This window comes from Poecilia formosa, unplaced genomic scaffold (assembly GCF_000485575.1).
Source record: "Poecilia formosa unplaced genomic scaffold, Poecilia_formosa-5.1.2 Scaffold32, whole genome shotgun sequence".
Taxonomy (NCBI): Eukaryota; Metazoa; Chordata; class Actinopteri; order Cyprinodontiformes; family Poeciliidae; genus Poecilia; species Poecilia formosa.
Window position 1 is genome coordinate 2,226,867 of NW_006799971.1, and position 21,140 is coordinate 2,248,006.

Below are 21,140 nucleotides of genomic sequence, written 5' to 3' on the forward strand. Positions count from 1 at the left end.
CATTTTGTTGCAAATTGCTTTGCAGATTTTTAGACAAACTCAGTCACTCAGTCACTCTTTGTGAGTTTGTGGTTTTCTTAGACTTATCTTATGTCTAAGAAAACCACAGTGAAAACCATGAACAGTTTCCCGTGTTGGTTTGTGTCTGTCCCAACATGTTTTTAACAGCTCTTGACGAAATGTAATATGTGTTATTGGTTCACAACTGTTGACTTTAAGATGTTTTTTTAAAATGTTTTCATGATGTAAAGCACTTTAAACTGCTGTGTTTCTGAAATCTGTGATTGAAAAGTTTATGGTGTAGCTTCTAGTTGTAAAAAAATGTGACTTTCAAGCAGTATTAATACTTTTGCAAGGCATTGTTTTCATATGATTTTTGATGCTGGGGACTCAGAGCAGCTCAGATCTTACAAAAAATACTCAACTTTCAGTCTGAATTGGTGTGACAGAGAGGCACATTTCATTTTTAACACACAGCTTTTTTTTTTCGATGTGGCAAGTTCACAGACGTAGATACTGAACATCCACCAGCTTGAAACTTGTGTGTGTGTGTGTGTGTGTGTGTGTACATTTTGAATTTCGCACATTCAAATGTGTCCCTGACTTGAGAGTCTTCTTGGTGACGCACCAAGATGCTTAGCGTTCTGTAACGCACCCCAACATTCGCATCTCGCTGCTCTCTCTGACTCCAGCTGCCTGGTGATTCAGGCTGGGTTCTAACGGACGTATCAGGAATTTAATGCAATTTGTAGGGGAAGAAGTCAGAGAGGGATGAATGATATATTGACTTCCTTATAAGAGCAAGGCTGGGGTGGTAATCTCATTTCGGGATGCTGTGATGAGATTCTAGCCTGTTTTCCCTCGGAGATGATGTGACTTTGGTCTTGACAACATCATGACGATACTGCTGCTGGTGTGTGTGTACTAATTCATGTAGCATGTTAAGGACCTTCTCTAAATATCTAAAGACCCAGGGGCCTTATGGGGCCAAAGCCCGGTCCTAATATAGTGGACCCCACTATATTAGAACCTTAGTCTATATTGTAGACTAAGGTTCGGGTTAGAAATGAATGCAGTCACTAAATGAATGGAAGACAAAACAGAGTCATAAATTTGGTGGAAATACAATTTTGTGTGTTGTGCACGCTGCCTGCTTTCTGATAAAGTACTTTGATTCGATCTGGAACCTAAGCTAAAAACAGCATCTCTCTATTTTTATGTACGTAGATAAAATCTCCTGCTATCTGAACTAACTCTTTATTCTCTGAAGCTCCTCTAGAAACAATCTGCAGATTACTGCTGCTTATTTTTAGACAATCACATAGACTATGTTTAGAATAACCAAGATGTGTTCATGAATGTAGTCAATCTCAGCATCTCTGATACAGCTGCATGCAGTATTTGTAAAGGAGAAGTGAATGATGAAAGACAATGACTTGAAGCAATCTGCTGGGTTTCATTAGGAAATTTTTTTTTAACCAGTCTGAAAAATGAACTGAACTCGAATGCATTGTTTGATGCATTGTTGGATTACTGGGCTGATAAAAGTAGTCAATATTAGTCAGTATTACCAAAATTATTGTGGCTCTATAGTTCAATGACAGGTGAAACAATAAATTAACAACAATATCACAATAAACACATAATCAATATCAGTAAATACACCTTCTGATACAATGTTCAATATTCAATAGAATATTCACTGAACTCCGATCCAGACCCACACAGCATTCTGGGAAATGTAGGCATATGAAAGATTTAAACTGCTCATTTTCTCAGGGCGAGCTAAACACTGTTAGAGACATCAGCAAACTTAGTCACTCTTTGGTTACCTAGCAACGACCTGTTGAGCAAATTGTGCAGCAGCAGTTTCAGGTTTCTCCTCATAACTGCTTAAAAATAAAAAAACAACAATGCCATAGAGTGAAAACTGTGAATAAAACAGAAACGGTCACGCCACCACATTGGGAGTATTTCAGATATTTAAAACCAAAAACCAATCAATACTTAAAGGTATCAACTGATATGAGATGCTTATATCGTGATAAGTTTTTCAACCATGTCGTCCAGCCCTAGGTTGAGATAGATTTTAACTTGAGTTTCAAAACAGTCGTTTTCCATTTTCTCAGCATTTGATAGAACTGCCTTCAAATCTGAATGACTTGCATTGTGTCCTTCTGCCATAATTTGCTGGAATTTTAGCTAATTATTCCTGACAGAACTGGTGGAACTGAGTCGGGTCTAAAGATCAGCTTGCACACACACAACCATTCAATTCAAAACACCTTTTCTACAGCACTGAGTTTGTGATGCTACCTCAAAATCATTCAGCTTGTTGTCCTTAAGCTCCTTTGTGACATTGCTAACATTGTGATTAAGATATCAGAACATCACAAAACCATGACATTATTATCTAGACCTCCATTTTTTTAAATACATCTTAAAGGCAACACAAGTTTGGAGTTTTGCACTGCTGCACATTTTCTCACCTCTGTCATATGATGCCTTCAACGAAAAATAACAGATTTCAGTGGATTTTCACCAAATGCAGATTTTTTAAGAAGGTGTAATAGTCTTGCAAAGGAAACATAATTTACTTGAAATTATAGTATTTTATTATTATTATTATTATTTTCAAATTCATCTTATGCTGCCAATGTCTTCAAATCTGAATGACTTGGCCTTAAGTATATGTAAGCATTTCAACTGAAATACAGAGAAAGAAAAATGTATTTTCATTATCTTGGTATTTAGTACATAGATATAAATTTAGTAAAAACTGAGCTAAAAAAGTTAAAGTTTAGTCTGATTTGATGTCAAAGAGATGTGTATGGAAATATCTCATTTTAATTGTATAACCACAGAATGAAGGTCAAAAATGTGAAGTGTGTAGGAATTGTCAAGAAATTGCCCAAACAATTAGTACTACTAAAAACAAATATTTATTCACGCTGTAAAAGCACCTCATGTTTCCTTTTCCTTTTTTCCTTCCATGCAACCTTCACTGAAGCTAAATGAATTTAGCTTTGCTTTTGTTTTTGCTCTGCTTTGTCAGTTTTACATTCAAGCATCCTTTTTCACCAAGCCTGTGAAAACAGCAGCCTATATAACCAGTCACCAAGCAACCAGTAATTGTGTGCATAACTGGTATTTTTAGATGTGTATGTTTGACAAAGTTGTTTGAATTATGTTTCTGGTTTAGTTTCAGTGCATGCTGTTTTTTTCCCTTGTCCTCTCCGAATCCTTTATGTTATATTTGATTGACCTGTATCGATACTATACTTGGTCCTTGTCTTTGCTTAATTTGATCTAGCGTGGAGAAGAGCTGGGGATAATACCACATGACACTGGCTTAAGGCACGGCACACCCAGGGCATGTCCCGAGTCCATCCCAAGACTAACATGAAGATGGATACACCATACTTACTCACACTCACAGATGCAGCCACTTTAGAAAAACCAATTACCACCCATCAGGACATAAAACCGCCCCAGTCAGCAGCAGACTCTTGCTGTGAGGTGATGTTGCCATTAGCTATGCCACCACATTGCCTACTGCTTCTGTGTGTGTTTGTGTATTAGTGTTTCATACAACAGAATTTAATTCTGAGTTTAAATTGTTATAATTTAAGTTGGCAAAGCTAAATCCCATAACACAGGTCTGTCATGATAACACATTTTGCTGGATGATAAATTGTCCCAGACGTTTTCACGATAAACGATAATATTGTTGTTTTTGAGACTATTTTCAAGTAATATAATGGTAATGGGGATAATAATACAAGAACACATTCTCAAATATCAATAAACCTTAAATTCAAATGAACATTTGACACTGGAAGCGGAAGACATTTTAAATATCCAAAATAAACAAACAAAACAACGGAAACAACAAATACAAAGAATCATAAAGTCTCTGTTAACAAATTTGTTCTTCAAAAAAGGGCTAGATGAGACCAAAACACCAGACTGAAGACTTTTAACATCCAGTTTTTGTTAGAAAGAAAGAGGGAAAAGAGAAAAACGATAAAACAAGCAAATGGAAATTATTGAGCTCATTTAAATTTATTGTGTGATTAACTGATTTATTGCTCATTGCAACAGACCTACTACAACATTTTAAGTAAAAGCATAATATGTAGTAGTGTTTGATTCAGAGTCTCATCACAAAACCTTTTACTGGGAAGTTAGTTGAGCAAGTGCAGGTGAATATGAGAAAAAGAGACGTCACATGGTGCAAATGTACTTAGTAAATACAATAAGCAGTTTTCCAAATGTTTACTTCATTTCTTAAGAATTAATTCACTAACTAAACATAAGTGATTGTCTGAACACAGCTGTGGTTGATTAGCTAATATGGACATTAGCTGCTCTATTGATGACCTGTCAGAGTTGGTGTGTGGGTCACCTTTTTATTTTAATTGAACCAAAACGCACTGAATTCTGCAGCATGACTACTTGTTAAGGTTGTCAAAGTCAAGTTAGCATAACCAACCTACTTCCCTCTCTCTATATTATTTTGATAAAAACTTTTTCCTGACCTTGTTTTATAGTTGTAGAGTTGTGGTGTTGACAATTAGCAGCAAAGCACTGCGTCCCTTTTTCTTTTGAACAACACACATACATTTAATATTTAGTATGTTATGTTGACAACTTGACAGCTAAAACCAGTGGAAGTCATTGCAGGTTTTTGCCCTCCAGCTCCTCCTGAAGGTCAGGATCTGCCTGACATGTTACAACTTCTCTATATCACTGTTGTCTATTTAAACGTTTTATGCTGTTTTTTTAATCTTTTCTCAGTGTAAGTAGTGCTTTTCTTTACATTCAGACCAAATAAGGGTCACTCTAAACTAAACTGTCTCTGGCTGTCAGTATTTTTAATGGTTCATGTTCAGGATGACGGATTACTGGAACGTCAACGACTCATCAAGGCTTTCCTAGCTCACATTGATTATATTGTAGTGTTAATAGGAGCAAAATGGGATATATTTAATTGATCTTTACGGAATCAACCAGATCGATTTGGACCAGTTTGCCTTGTAAAGTGACCATCCCAATCTCTATAAATAAACTGAAATGAAGTGTGCCAGTCCTTTTGTTGGCCCCTTGATGATGATTGCCATCTTGCCCAGATTTACAGCACTTCTTACTCAGTGACTGCCAGGACAGCCTACATCTCCCACCCACCCACCTGCCCACAGGTCTGAGCAACGATGGAAACTGGCTGAGTGAGAAAGGAGGTCTGCTGATGAGATTTTGTGATATGAATGAAAGCCTGCAGCTGAGATTGTTTCGTCAACTTCTGTTTCAGGTCAAGACAGATCGTTCACGCCTAATATAATGTCAGATTGATTTAATGACTCGTGGCTTGACATTTTTAGCTTGTCACCTCTTTTACAGCGTAATCCTATTATACTGATTTGGACTTTAAGCAGAAAAATAACTTAAAGTAGATTTATATCTTCCAATAATTCCATCCAACCTGAGACGGAAAGACGTTTCTGACATTGCGTCCTACTTAAAGTCCTCCTTAGTATCTTCTTCTGCAGAAAAGACATTTTGAAATGTAATTTTGGTAACATTTTCCCGTTTCCCTGCTTCACAGGGTGCAGCTCTGCCTGTTCAAGCTTTACAACGACAGAAACAGTTCAGAGCAGTTGACAGCGCCGCTTGTTTGTCTTTACCCATGATTCTGCAGGTTGTCATGGTAATGTAAGTCTGTGGGAGACCTAGGGGGGATAGAGAAATAAGGATGGGAGCTCATCTAACACGGTGCAAGTGTGATACGTTTAGAGACTGTTGGTCTCATCTTTGCCTTTCTTTGAAGCTTTTTATCTGCCCTTACTTTCAGAGGATACAGTTTGATATGTGAAACGTGGAAAAACAGCTTGGAGTGATTCTTTCTTTCTTTCTAAATGAGTCAAATCCAGTCTGATGTTGGTGTCCCAATACAGCAGCGGCGGGCCGTCAGGGCCTGCAAGGACTTCCCTGCAGGTCTAAACAATATCAGAATTCCACCTAATTTATATTTGTTAATTTAAATGTTATTAATTGACTTCCAATAATCTTGTCTTGTTTTTTTGTAATGTTTCTCTTGGATTCCCTGCTTCCCATACATGCCTGTGTGGATTTTTGGTGTTTTGTTCAGTCAGGTTTCAGTCTGTATGTGTTGCCAGGGGCAGCCTAATCTGCACAGGGCCTTCAGAATCCATAGAACAGGCCTTTCTTAGCTAACCGATAGAGCAGTGGGACAGTTTTCAAATTCCACTCACAGATCATGCTAGAAAACCTACAATGTTTTGTCAGAAGTTTCCCACCCACTGATTGGATGGTTAGAACTACCGTTTCGGCCCTAAGTTTAGCTAGCGAAGCACGTCCCCAGCAACCTGTGCTGCTTACATGTGGGTTTATGACTTTCTAGGCCCACAATGGCTGACAGAGAAGGAGAAATTCGGTTGATCTCTAGAATGATTAAAAGTCAGTTTTCAAGACGGACTTTTTCCGAAGACCTGGACATCATTAAGCGAGGCCAGTCTCAGCCGTTGTGTGTGGAAAAGTGTTTAAATTATGAGTGGTAGCACTGGCTTACCACCTCTGAGTAGCATTGTAAATTATATTGCTGGGAATGTCCACTATTTGTTTTCAAATAAACCAATTTCAAGATGATTTAAAAAAAACAAAACACTTCATCCTAGTGCCAAAAAGTGAAGCTTTTCCAAAATTGGCATGTTTCCATTAAACAAATGTATTTCCGAAATTTCAAATGGTACAATTATACAGTCAATAGAAACACATCCAGTGATGCTGCCAGGGCTGGTGGCTCTACAAACTGAGGCAGTACTACAGGTTAGTGTGTCAGCAGAAGTAAGAACAACTCTTTAGTTTTGTGGAAAACTAAGACGCTGCCTGGAATAGAACTCTGAAAGCAGAATATGTGACTGGCTTCTACAATGCATGAGTGTATATATTTATATACACTCTGAAAGATATTGATGGCTACAGATACACACAAGCAGTGTACAAAGACAACAAGAGAACGATAGCTTTATCTAAAAACAATCCTGTGAGATGACAGAAGTGCAAACATGTGGATATTAAGCATCATTTTGTATTGTGAATCTTGACTACTGAAAATATATGGTTGCAGAAATTAAGACCTAGCTTTTGTGTAAACTAAAACTTTGAAAGTTTACAAACATTATGTTTGGTGTTTTAACTTGTGTACTCAAGTTGTAAAATGCATTGATTGCGTTATTGTTGTTACTTTGGTTATCACCACTAGGGAGCAGAAGTCTGCTGTTCAGGGATGGATGGTGCGTCATCACATTTGTCGTTCATCTAAATAAAGATGCAGGAAGAAACAGAAAGGATATTTTTGACTACGTCCCATTCTTCCTTCAAGTTCAGTACTGTTGATGCTGCCATTACTTAGCAATCATCCATCCATGCATTGGCCATACTCGCTTTTCAGTGTAGAGGTGCTGTGGGGGGCCTGGTGCCTATTTCCAGCAGCCATTAGATGAGAAGCAGCATACACCCTGTACCCTGGAAAGGTCACCAGTTCATCACGACGCAACACAGGGACACGCAACCATGCTCGCACACATTCCCCCCTAAGGGCAAGTCAACCTAACAGCCATGTTTTTGAACAGTGAGACATACCTGAAGAAAACCCACATATGCACAGGAAGAACATGGAAACTTTACACAGAAGAACCCAGTGCTGGGATTCAAACCTGGTTTTGTTTAGTCCAAAAAAAAAAACATTGTTGCTGATAAATCATTGAATAAATAGACATATGAGCTAAACAGTCATGTAGCTACGTCTTCTTTCGAAACGTGGATGCCAACTTCAGCTTTCAGGACGTCTGTGCCTGAGTCATATGGTTACCATAGAGATGGCATTTTAGAATAGCTTCAGTGATATGCTAATTGCCTTTAGCACAACTGGCACACAACAAGTCTTTTCTGGCGTCCAATCACATCATGCTTTGAAGTAACTGACTTCCAAATACAGACATGTCAGAGTTGGGCAAATGGAGCAGGTGAGCTGCTGGGCAGTGCTATGACAGCAGCTGTGTTTCATTATAAATGTCTGCAAAACCCTGTGAATATTCTGCTAATGTTGGAAAAATTGGAGTGTTTCCATTAAAAAAGAAATGCATATAAAAGCACACACAATAAGTGATTAAAAACCATGCTGCTTCATGGTTCTTCTTCTCTCTGGTCTGTGCCAGCGTCAACATCAGGAAAAAAATAAAATGTAATTGTCAAATAAACCAATTTTGATAAGGCCCAAAAAAATCAGCTCATCCTAGCGCCAAAACTTGTTGAAAAACGAGTTTTCGAAATTAAGCAAATTTATTTTTGATCTGTCAAATTGTGCAATAATATGGTCAACGGAAACTCAGCTACTGAACAAGTGGGCAAGCAATGGTGCGTAGTGCACTGACTGACTGCATCGAGTAGCTGGAATACATGAAATAATAATTTACTTTGGGCTGATAGGAACATTGTCTACCATGTTGTTTTTAGGCGTGGTTTGATTCATCTAAAGTTCAGGGTTCAAGGACGACTCCATGACAAAGGCTAAGCTCACAACCTTGTTCTAAAATGGAATAAAAGCTTAAGACATAAAAATATATATTTCTAACTAGAAACGCCAGTCTGCACACTTTCCAACTCATACCTGTTGAGACTCATTGCAGGGTAATATAAATATAACATGAAGCTGATCAGGTAACAGGACAATTCTTTTGAAACTTTGAAACATGTTTTCTCACTAATTTTGTGCCAAAATTCAATGGCCAATTCTTTTTAATTTATTTTTTATTTCTATGTGTTTGATTTTTTTAGAAAGCTCAGTCTCCACTCTTTCAGAATCTGTAAAAAAATCTCAAATGCCCCCAGGAAAACTGGCTCCTGATTTTTTTTATTTATTTATTTATTTTGGCCAGTCACATATAGCAACTTCTCCATCAATCAAGCATATCACTTTAAATTCTCTGATGAAATTACTAATGAGTTTGAGCAACACACTCAGACAGACTGAAATGTGAAAAGTCTTTTAGACAACATGTCACATCACAAAGTGATGCTGGAGAAACCGAAGTGACAGTAGCAAAATAAGAAAAATGATAGCCTGAATCAAAACAACCATTATAAAATCACATACACCTTACATCGCTTCCGCCCACACATTTAACACCCAGCGTACGCACTTCCAGCACCGCAGGCGTTCAGCAGCTGTCACATGTGAACGCTGCAGTCATGTTTCCGTCTGAGCATTCAGATGCGAGCAAACACACTCGATTCTTCACGCCGTTCGCTTCAATGTCTGGAGGTCGCCTACACAAACTCTGGGAAATTACAGGATTACATACTAGACAAGGAGGTTTCATTTATATTGACAGAGCTGCTGAAAAACAGACATGCTTTCCTACTTTATTGCAGGACTATAAAACTGAGAAAACCAGTGTTTGACCTTGGCTTGCTTCCTCACTTGTCAAACTTTGAGATGAACTACTATCACTCTGTCACCTAGTCACACCTCATATGTTCTCTAATGCATTAAACTGCTCTGTTAGCATAAAAAAAGCATATCTTTTTAAGTCTGTTTTAATTTTTATCATGAAGCCATTTGATGGCATATTTCATAAATATCGACAAGCCATAGAATCAAATTTATTATGCATCCTCTTTTATTTTAGAAAATGTTGCTATTTTTCTTTATTTAAAACCTAAAAGTTGGGGGGAAAAATCAATTTAGTAGGAATAAATTAAATCAAATTTCCCCATAGATTTATAGAAATTGAGGTGTTTAAAAAAAAAAAAATTATCACAGAAAAACATAGCACACACAATTCCATGAAAACACATATGATTTATGGCTTTAACGTTATAAAATGTGGAGAAATTAAATGGGTATTTTTCATTTTGCAATAGTCATGTGGAGAGCCGCATTAATTTATTCCCTTAAGTTTGACTGTGTTCTATTTTACACAATTAAAAACTCGGCATATTGCAACAACAATCTGTGCTGGCTCCAAAACCTGTGCCCCTGTAAGTGTGAGTAAATTCATATTAAGCCACAGTTGCTGGGGCAAGAGAACAATCCACATAAAGATGATGAGTTTCTGGAAAATAAAATGTCACTGCTCTTTTTTTAATAACGGTGCAGAGAGGAGGGCAGGCGTTTATGATTGCTCTCTGGATGCCTTAAGATTTAAAGAAGCTCCCAGACACAGTGCATCCCAGTGTGTCTCAGCTGTGTGTGTGCATGTGTGAGGGAGTGTGCATGCGTGTGTGTGTGTGTGTGTGTGTGTGTGCACAGAAAACATTAGCCATTAAAGCAAGATACACATAGTGGCTTCATTGCATAACTTCACACTTATGCATGTCAGCTGTGAAATAAATTCTTTTGTTAATGATTTTCAAAGTTGACTGAATGGAATTCTTTTTGGCCTTTAGCTATCAGCCTTCTGTTTTAGACATCAGTAGATGTGTTTCTATTCCACATGTGAGCAAGACATTGTCGATATTCCATTAATGTCGGAAAAAAACAATTTCTCATCTGCGGTGCTTCCATTAAATGAGAAATGGAATTAAAATCAGATGTGAAGTAGTTTGTTCAGGCAATAAGTCTTTTTTTAAAACATGCTGAGCCAAAATCCTCCTACCATTTCCTGTCATCTTTTCCGCCAGTAGTAACATCTGGATCACCTGATTTTGGCAAATAAACCAATTTTGATAAATTGGAAAAAGTGTCTCCTCTGCAGTTTTGCTAAATAAACCGGCTTTGATTCGGCTGGAAAACCACCTCATCCGAATGAAAAAACTTTTTTAACAAAAAAACGGGGGGGGGTTTTTTTTTTTTTCAAAAGTGCCAAGGGTAAAATCAAAAAAAAAACAACAAAAACTGCATGTGAACTTCTCCAACTTCCTGTCATCTTCTTTGTCTTTTACACCAGTAGTAACATCAGGTTGTTGATCACATGACTCGTGATGCAAAAAAAGTGGTTCCATTGCAGTTTTGCGAAATACACTAATTTCAATATGGCCGAAAAAAAACAACCCAACCCAACAAAAAAAAAACTTCGTAATTGGCATGTTTCCAATGTTTCCATTAAACAAATGTATTTTCTTTATCCAAATTTGCCCAACAGAATGGAGAATTCAAAACTCAGCTAGAGAGATTCATCTACGTTCTTCCTTCTTGCCTTCCGCTCTGTCGAACCTGCCATCAAGGCTTCTCAAGCACCCGGAGTGGTATATAAATGATACACACATCTTCCAGAAATCTGTCACCAGAGAATGGAGGAAAACAACGAAGGTGCCTGGAGGATGAAAGGGAAGACTACCACAAAAAAAAAAAAAAATACAGTCTGCCAGCTCCGTCTCATGCTGCCAGGGCTCGAACTGCAGATCTTTGTCTGGAAATGGAAAAACAGACGATGTGCCACTTGCTCAGGAGAGCTAATACGATTTCAATAGTTCCAGTCTCTGTTAGGTTATGGGACAGCCAGAGAAATTTCTCCTCTCAGCCCTGAAGAGCATCTCAGAACAGAGAATAGGAGAGGTTGTTAGATTTGTGCAAGGCCGCGTTTTTCGCCACAAAGGCTGTGCTGTCTGCGGGACAGAGGGCAGAGGTAACAAAACAGGTTAGAGGGGAGAAAAGCACATGTAATGAAGGATTTATCCACCTATAATGCCCTTTTGTTATATTTTCCTCTTCATATCAGCGTGGCATCTCAATCCAGCTCTCAAGTCTTTCTCCCAGCATTTGTCTGCCTTCTCACCTTCTATCCCGTATTTGTGAGTTTCTCTACTCCTATTTTCAGCCCCGCACTGAATTTTCTCCTTGATTTTCAGAGAGGGGTAGTGTAGCAGTAGCTGGAATACAAACTAGCTGACTCAAAACACGCCCTCTTGCTCATTCACCCCCAACCTGCACAAAGTGGGTGTGCGCAGCCAGGAGATAGCGAGAAACGAGAATAACAAGAAGGAGGGGAAGAAGAAGTGTTCAGGGGAGGGGAAACGGAGAGGCTGCAAGGCCTCTTCCACAGAGTCTAGGTTGGGATTAGCCCTCTAAACTGGCACGGTGGCAACGTGCAAGTTATGCGTCAGCAAACATTAAGCAGCTCATTCATCATTCATGCGATGAACGCGAGGTATGAGGTCATAGTTGGGAGCCGTCTCTACGTTCGAGCTAATAGAGCTGCCTCTCCAAATTCTCGATGCTAAGACCCCAAAACGATTCCCATATTTGGGATAAGATGCTTACAGCGCAGTCTTAAGGAATGTTCGCGCAAATTACCAAAGAACAGAGGAATACTCTGTCATGTCCCTCAAGAGTGTTTATGGTTACAAGTTTAAAACCTTATTCAATCTCCTTTAGAAACCTAAGAGAATTTTTCGCTTTCTCAAATAGCCTTGTAAAGGAAAGTTGTATATATTGATTTATCCATTGTGGATGAGGAAGTTGGGATGAATGTTGTTTGAGAGTAGTATCTGGAAAGCCTAACAAACCAGAAATACTATGTTTAAGTATGTCTACTAGATGTAGTTAAAGATGAGGATTGGAAGTGAAAGGGGAGGAAAAATGACTATATAGTTATAAAGTTACAAAATAGAGCACTTTTATTCTAAGGAGGCTGTATTTCATTTGGGAGTAGATTAGATGTTTTTGTCCTAAATTTTTTAACTCAGGTAAATATAATTTCAGGTTCTGACCAGCATTGTTACTTTGATGCCCTCGTCATCTTGTCTGAGCAAATGTGTCACCACAAAACTTCATGTAAACTGGAAGTTTTTCATAATATTTCCACACATCAAGGCCATTTGTTGTTATGGCTCTGTTTTCTGCTAACCATAAAATTGCGGAAACTGGACTTACAAAAATCTGCTTAATAGAAACACGCCAGTTTAAAAAAATAAGTGAAGTTTTTCCAATAAAAACGTTTTTTGCATTAGAATGAGGTGATTTTTCAGCTTTTTCAAAATTAGTGCACAACTGGCTGTTACTACTGGCAGAAAAAGCGAAGAAGCCAACAGGAAGTAGGATGATGTGTGGTACCTTTTTTTAATGACTCTGCGTGAACAAGCTTATTCACAATAGTATTATTTATTGGAAATACAGCAATTGTGAAATTGTGTTTAGCAGAATATCAAAAAAAGTTTTGCGTACATCTGGAATGGAAACACAGTGATAACTGATCAATCACATTATTGTTTGAGTTTCGTTAAATAGATTATTTTCTTATAATACACACACCTTATATTAGCTCCATGTGTTTGTTCCGGCCCTAGAGCTGGGCTGTAACAGGCAGAGACTCGTCCATTAGTGTTCTGTCTGGTTTGGTGATAAAATTAAGAATGGGTGCTGCTGTTTGCTTTATGAATGCAATGCTTCTGCTGGTTTTGTTTTGTTTGTTTGTTTCTTCCGTTAACGCCAGGTTATGAAGGATACTTTTGGGACTAATGGCAACGATTGAGTTTTTGAAAGCTCCAACTGTGGGTTATCGAGTCACTGTTCAAGGGAGCAGTCAGTGAAAACTGTTCGTTTTCACATGGATGTTGGTGATAAGAGGCAAATTCAAGGAGAACTAGTCTGAATCAGTATACTTCAACAAAAAAAAAAAAATGAAACAAAAAACACGTTGATCAATGAAACCCAGAGTTGACGTTTGAACCATGTGAAAGATTAGTGATTCTGGAAATGGAACTGAGGAAGCTTGAACTTGAGGAGCACAGATTAAGTTTAAGTAGTGCAGTGCAGACTTTGCATACTTGATTTGTGCCTTTGAGAGTTTTTGACGTGTCCACTAACCTTTGTTTGGTTCCTCAGTTTAATAAACGTGATCCTGATATATTCTTCTCACTTTTTGAACATGTAGCTGAAAACAGCTCTGGGTCACATGAAGAACACACCTTGCTTTTGCAGTGCAGTTTTACAGGTAAAGCTCAGGAAGCATATCTTCTCGTTAGTAAGTCTCAGTCAAGATTTACAAGCCTGTTAAGTAATGCTCTGCTCAAAGCATTTGAGCTGGTACTTAAAGCATATTGACAGATTTAGAACCGGGCAGAAGTCTGGTAGGTAGATGCACATTTTGTCAGAGACCTGGTGCTTTTCAGTAGAGGTTAAAACATTTGAATCTCTGTGTGACCTGATTGTTTTGGAGCATTTTGAAACTCCCAGTCCCTTTTCCACTTATGTGACTGATTATAATGTAAGAACAGCTGCTGAGGCTGCTCCTTTAGGAGATGAATATGTTGTTCAAGAAAAGAATTGAAGCTTCTGCTTGGGGAGCCTTTGTCATGGAGTCGTCTTTGAGCCGTGAACTTTAGTGGAATCAAACCATAAATACAACATCATAGATGTCAATGTCAATGTCAAATTTATTTATATAGCACTTTACAAAAGGTATAAAACTGCACCAAAGTGCTGTACAAAAACAACAACACAAATGACAAAACAGAACACACGTCAATTAAATGCCAAAGAGTAAAAATGAGTTTTAAGAAGCGATTTAAAATGATAGTTCAGATGATGATTTTTTTTCAGCCCCAAGAATAATTATTTTATTTTCTTTATTACAGCTACTAGATGCAGTTAGTCAGTGCACCATTGCTCACTAACTGCATCTTGTAGCAGTGTACCAATAGAATCTGAAACTATCAAGGAAAACTGAGTGTCTAGTTAAAGAGTAACTTCAGAAGCATTCATGTTAAACCTGTTGCTATATTTCTACTAAACCCTACCCTTCATTCTCTCCGTGTACTTTCTCCCCTTACAGATGTGAAGAGTGAAGCATTCAGTTCCAGATTTGCTGCTTTCCATTTCCACATCACTGCTCCATCACTGTAAGCTGTATACCTGTGCATTTTTAGATGATGATGGTAAAAGTGTGGCAAAGGGATATTTGTTGAAAAATGACATGTTGGTGAGAAAATGGCTCTCACATTGTGAGCACTGCCTGAACCAGAGCAGAACCTTACTGACTTTGAAAATGGATTTTGACACAAGCTATATATGGTGAGAGGGCTCAAGGAAATCTAGCTTCCTCTCAACAAAAAAGAAAAGTCTGTGACCACAAGGCTGAAAGCTATCAATTTAGTCTTTTAGAAGAGGTTCTTGTTTGTTCACACGAGTGTGTTCACACGTGTGAACACACTCATGTGAATCCTGGTGCGGACCACACAATCGGGCACAGATCCACTTTTTGAGGCAGCTTCCAAATGAATTCTGGTACGGTTTGCATCTGGTGTGAATACAGACCAACCTTGATCTGAAGCAACTCCAGAAAATGTGCCTCTTTTTGGACTTCACAAGCCACCGTTGCTGGGCGTTATGATAAAAATTAGCCCTTCAGTCAGGCTTGCTAACGTGCTGAAATTGTGACATCGCAAAACACGCGTTCTATGAGCTGCTCTTGACATTCAAAATGGTTTTGCAGATGTAACAACACCAAATGTACAGAACAAAAATGCAGCATGCAGGACTTCTGAAGTTTTTTTTCTCAGTCTTTGATCTGTCCAGTCCCTGTTCATTTCTGCCGAACAGGAGCATCGATTATCAACCTGGCTTTGCACAATCTGAATGCAAACCGCACCAAACGGAAAAAAAATAGCCGACTGTTTGTCCGGGCCAAACAAGCGGACCAAAGGAATTTCTTTGTGTGATTACGCACCAACAAACAGAGAAGCCTCTTCTTAGACCTGATGGGCTATTACCGCAGTCACAGACAGGGTTTTGACCACCATGTGGCAGATGCACTGTTAAGGGCCTATTGCTGTTAGGGTGTGTCATCATTTTTGCCTTTTGATCAAAGCTCTCCTTCCCAAGTTGAAGCCCTAAAAGTGCTTTCTTTAGGGGCCAGGGATTGCTGGCCTGCAACCCAGAGGGTTGGACCAGAGTATGAGAGTTGGTGAGGATAGCATTGACCGACTCTAAAAATATCTATTTAAAAATGGTCCAAGTTTTTTTGTGTTAATTGGGTTCTTAGTGTAATTAACGCCTTAATCGTCTGTGGCTTAATCTACTAGAGCTAACGGCCACACTGGTTGAGTTGCAGCTTCCTCTTTGAAGCCAAGATTCACATTATTTTACAATCCTGAGGCAAAAAAGTGTTTCCAATGATAAGATTATTTAAGAATCTTACTCACGTTTTCTGCTCAGCTGGAACAACAGGGAAAGTAAGAATGTCCACACCATTTCGTCTGTGTTGCCATTTACACATCCAAGGTCTTTTTTGTAATGGAAAAGAAAAAAAAATCTGTTTTTTGTTTACACAATGCTGTACCAGACGACTTACAAAAGCCCTTCGTTTGAAAGAAAAATGCATTTTAGAACGAGTTTTCTGCTTTGACAAACAATGACGAAGTTGAATGTCATATAAAACTTTTATACAAGTTCTCCTGAGCCTAACATATCATATCCTTCCTTTAATGTAACCGCTTCACTTTAGCATACTTTTTGGTGGTCCTGTGATTCAGGATTTATCTTTTTCTTTGACTTATTCAAGGAAATTACATGTCAGCCGGTGACATGTTATTGCTGCCTTTCTCAGGCCTGACAAACATTAGCATGAAGACCGTGGCAAATGACTGATAGGTAAGTACCGATAATAACTAGCGCCCTCTTTTCTCTATTTGCATTCTCTGCATGGGCATGTGTGTATGTGCCTTCAACTGTGTATGTGTGGGTGAGTTGCAACTTGTAACAATAACTTCCTAATTACAGTTCCCCAGTGTTTGTGCAATCTTCCTGAAATGCTAACTAGCCCCCTGCAGGGACGGTGGTACATCATTAATCGGTGTGCTCGCCTGAGCGTGTGCACTCTGGGCTGGAAGGTGTGCGTCAGCAGCGCGTGCATGTTTAGGGCCGTGTCACGTCTCTTTTGTGCGTCTCTCTACCCTTGGAAGTGCATCATTTACATAAATGTTGCTGATGTGTTTTAGTATTTAAAGTGAAGAAATTTCTGGTTTTAAGCTTCTCAAGGCAATCATGCGGTAGAACTCTCCCACATCTTCAAGACGCACAAGATTTTATTTTCAAAGTTTGCACATGGCTCTAAAAAGTATTCTGTTCAGCGGAATACTGACAGCGGATTGCCGCTGTTTCTACAGCGGCAATCCACAGCAATTGTCATCTTGAGGTGCTTTACAAAAACAATAATTTCAGTTCAGTCATACATACGCTCCAACTGATCCCATTTATCAAATGTATGATCAACTGATTAGTCAAAGTAGCTGAGAAAGTTTGTAACAAGGAAAACCCAGCAGATTGATTCAAATCACTATTTTACAAATGTGTGCAAGACTTTGTCTATATTCCATTAAGTAAGAAAACACAATTTTGCAGTTGTGGTGTTTCCATTAAATAAGAAACGCAAATAAAATCATACATAAGTTTATTCATGCGATATTAAATATTAAATATTAAAAAACATGCGACGCCATCATCCTCTGACTACTTCCTGTCTGTCATGGAGCTATAGCAAAAGTTCAAGCTGGAAGACTCCGCCCCCTCCGTTCGCCCATTGGCGTCATGCTCATCTCCAACCTCAGCGCTGGACCTCACCCGGCGCATCCAATCATCAATCACACCCAAGGATCAGGATCCACACCCAAGCCATCAGCCGGTTCCCAGCTGCGTTCAATCCGTTCATCTGCACGTCACAGCTTCTCTACCGCTTCATGATTCCCCGTCCTTCTACCTCGGCTTGCTGTCATGAAAGCCATTTAGCTGTGGCTCGGCCCCTTCTTTTTCCCCTTAGACGCTCCTCAGATCCAAGAGATTCCTCGATGATTTCAAGCAGCGTCTCCCGCCTCGGTAGTGAAACAGGCGTAGTGAGGTTTTTCCTCACTACGCCTGTTTCAAGCTACCAGGGTAAGACGTAGCATTCTCATGTCTCATTTGTGTCTCGCAATACTTCGTAACGCAGACATTTTTCATTAGTTTATCCCGTCCCGAACATGTTGGTCGTATATACATGCGCCACTCAGGTTCTAATGTTCAAGGACTTTTACCCGAACATTGACTTAGTTAAAACATCGTCACCTGTTTCTCCGAGGCGCCTTTAAACATAACATGAGTTCTAAGTCTCTGGGTCTACACCTGTGCGTCAGCAGATGACCAGCTTTTGCGTAAGAGCTGCTAGGTGTATGTTAGAATCCAGACAGCCATAGAGGGATTATTCTTCGTATAAATAGCAGACGCATGTGCACTCAACTGCAGAGAGCAGTGAAGCCCATCTTTCACGGGTCGTTTGGTCACCGCATTTATCCATCTGGTTCACATTAGATATTTGTCGCTAGTCAGCCCACTATTCCTTGTCATCTGAGGGATACTACAATTTATGCTACCCAGGCCCGGCAGCATGGGCGGGCTTCTGGGTGCATTGCCGGCTTCAGTTGTGTCCCGGCTGTTCTGCAAGCTCCGTGTTTTACCTACGTGGCCAACTCTTTGACATTCCTGCATCGATTTGATACCGGAGTTTCCTCCACTTCCCATATTGTGTCCTCTGTAACTTTGTTCTGCAATTAAAACCGTTTTATGTGGCGTTAACACATCGTAATTCATTTTTTGAACCGCAACTTGAGCCTGGAGACATTCACAACGGCGTAGGAGCTGCTAGTATAACGCCTAGTACTTTGCTCAATCTAACCGACCGAGTAGAGTAATGCTGCCGGATGCAGGTGATGTTAGCTTGATTATGACTAATAACAATACAACCCCTTAAGCTTGTTAACAAGACGCCCGTGGCTATTGTCGTTGTGCATGTTCAGCTACGTAGATTCATTCTGCCCTAAACAGTCGATTCATTGGTTAAACTCGTCTGGAGCAGGGGCTCGCTTACAGCGTCTCGGCTGGCCTTCACATACCAGCAGCTTGAGGCATAAATTATCAATTGCCTAATTGTGGACTTTTGCCCTGTTGCGACGGCGATACGTGCAGTAGAGTGGCTTGCCAACGTAACATGAAGTCGGCTAATAATTCCTCTTTGGTTCGGTTGAGTCCGTCCAGCACTTTTACTAATTATTAATCAGCCTTAAATTCTTGTTGACGAGGGTCATTCTTCAATCATTGTTTGTTAAATTTTTGCTCAGTGTCCATTCACTACTTATCAAAAGCAACCTTAAATAGAAATGGTTCAATGTAAAACATGTGTTTTTAGCATCCGATTTATAGGATTTTTTTTCCAGACGCACAATGTATAGTAGTTGATGTTTCATATTTCATTCTGGTAGCACAGTACAGAAGAATCCAGAGGATTTAAATGGTCTGGCAGTCACTATTCCAGCAGGTGATCAACAAGTTATCTTTTTCCTAGCTTAAGTTTTAGGTTTTTCTTAGTTTGAACTTCTGGATATTCCTGGTCTACTTGCTTCGCCGCTATCAACCGATCTGTCCCATATTCTGATGTTTCGTCCTGTTCAAGTCCCATTGGTTGCTTCTCAGTTCTTATCTCTTAAGATCTCCCAAAATCAGCAGATTATTTCCCAGGCCATCCTGCCACTTTCAGGTTATGTAGTCAGTTCTCTTGCTTACCCCGGTCCCACACTCAAATGTGCTCATACCAGTCTCACTTCTGGGCCAATTGCCATTAGACACTTACCAGTCATTCTTGTGTGTCTGTCACTACAGCAATCAGTACTTGCAGGTATCCTAAAGCTCACAGTCCCATCTAGAGTCTGAACCCCCAACCCCATTGCCGGGTCCAAGTGAAGTTCATTCGGATGGCATGTCTCAACACGTCAAAGCTTTTCGATGAGTTTAAGATGGCATTTCCTTTCTATTTCCCATTTTAAATTCAGTCCATCGGCGGCTGCCCTTTTTTGTGGGGGATCTTCTATGTAGTTGGTTCAGCTTCACCCTCATTTCAGCAGTTCGAGTTTCCAGCTTTTTACAAAATTGTTCCACGGCCATAACCTGTTCCCTGAGGGGCTAACTCCGCAAGCAATCCCAAGTCGTCGCTCTCCTCATCAGTCGTGTGTTACAATAAAGCTGAACCTTCACCAGTCCGTTTCATGTCATCAACCGACTTTAATCTTATCTCTGCTTGTTTCATCCCTGATCATTTTGACTCTATTGTTGATAAGCTGTCTCTCTCCGCTTCTGCTCAGTCCAGTTCAGCTATTAGACGGAATAGCTCATTTCATGTTTAATCTCAGGTCTTGCTCTGTAATTTTATTTTCCATATGTCCCCTGTTTTTTTTTTTATCCTCATTTTGAATCTTAGTTTTTCTTTATGCTCATCTATAGCTTTGGATTATGTTCAACCAGTCTTCAAGCACTCCCTTGACTTTACACCAACACTCCTGTCCTTTTCAGTGTTCTCTTGATATGATTATGTATCTCTTCCCTGTGTCCATAGCTTCCCTCTGTGCCAGACGAGCACTCCGCAAATCGCTGGAGGTAGTTGGTCTACCTTGTCCAAGGTGTAAACTTATCATGTGATTGTCCTATATGTCCCTTTTGTGTCCTCCCATGCTGCTTCTTGCAGGTTCGTTTCTGTGTTATCACTCTCGTTCGCATCCTCCAAAGATTGAACCCGTAAGTTAACTTCTAGCTTCTTTGTCCCTCAATCAAACAGCCCTACTGCCAACCTCTTTCGGTTTCCCTGAAGCTATCTCAGTAACCCATCAGCTGGCTCATCTAGCAGTCTGGCTCCGTGCCATCCCAGTAACCCTGCGTTTCTCTGCCCCTGCAGCTGGCCCATGTCCCAGCGTTGCTCTGCCCCTGCAGCTGGCCCATGTCCCAGTGTTTCTCTGCCCCTGCAGCTTGCCCATGTCCCAGTGTTTCTCTGCCCCTGCAGCTGGCCCATGTCCCAGTGTTTCTCTGCCCCTGCAGCTGGCCCATGTCCCAGCTTTTCTCTGCCCCTGCAGCTGGCCCATGTCCCAGCATTGCTCTGCCCCTGCTGCTGGCCCATGTCCCAGCATTTCTCTGCCCCTGCAGCTGACCCATGTCCCAGTGTTTCTCTGCCCCTGCAGCTGGCCCATGTCCCAGCTTTTCTCTGCCCCTGCAGCTGGCCCATGTCCCAGCGTTGCTCTGCCCCTGCTGCTGGCCCATGTCCCAGCATTGCTCTGCCCCTGTAGCTGGCCCATGTCCCAGCGTTGCTCTGCCCCTGCTGCTGGCC

General features: G+C 40.0%; 1 protein-coding gene across 4 annotated transcripts in view; it reads right to left on the minus strand.

The window, feature by feature from the left end:
* LOC103136426 (protein ELFN1-like) overlaps window positions 1-21,140 on the minus strand; it is a 128,396-nt gene that overhangs the window by 99,557 nt on the left and 7,699 nt on the right. The window contains exons 1-2 of one of the 4 annotated variants that reach the window (XM_016670299.1): window positions 19,031-19,813; window positions 16,165-18,966 (exon numbers count right to left, since the gene is read on the minus strand). The exons of 2 other annotated variants lie outside the window; for them this stretch is intronic. The gene's annotated coding sequence lies outside the window, so the exon portion shown is untranslated. Of the gene's footprint in view, window positions 1-16,164; window positions 19,814-21,140 lie in introns of those variants that run through there. One more of the 4 variants, XM_016670298.1, reaches the window with a different exon arrangement.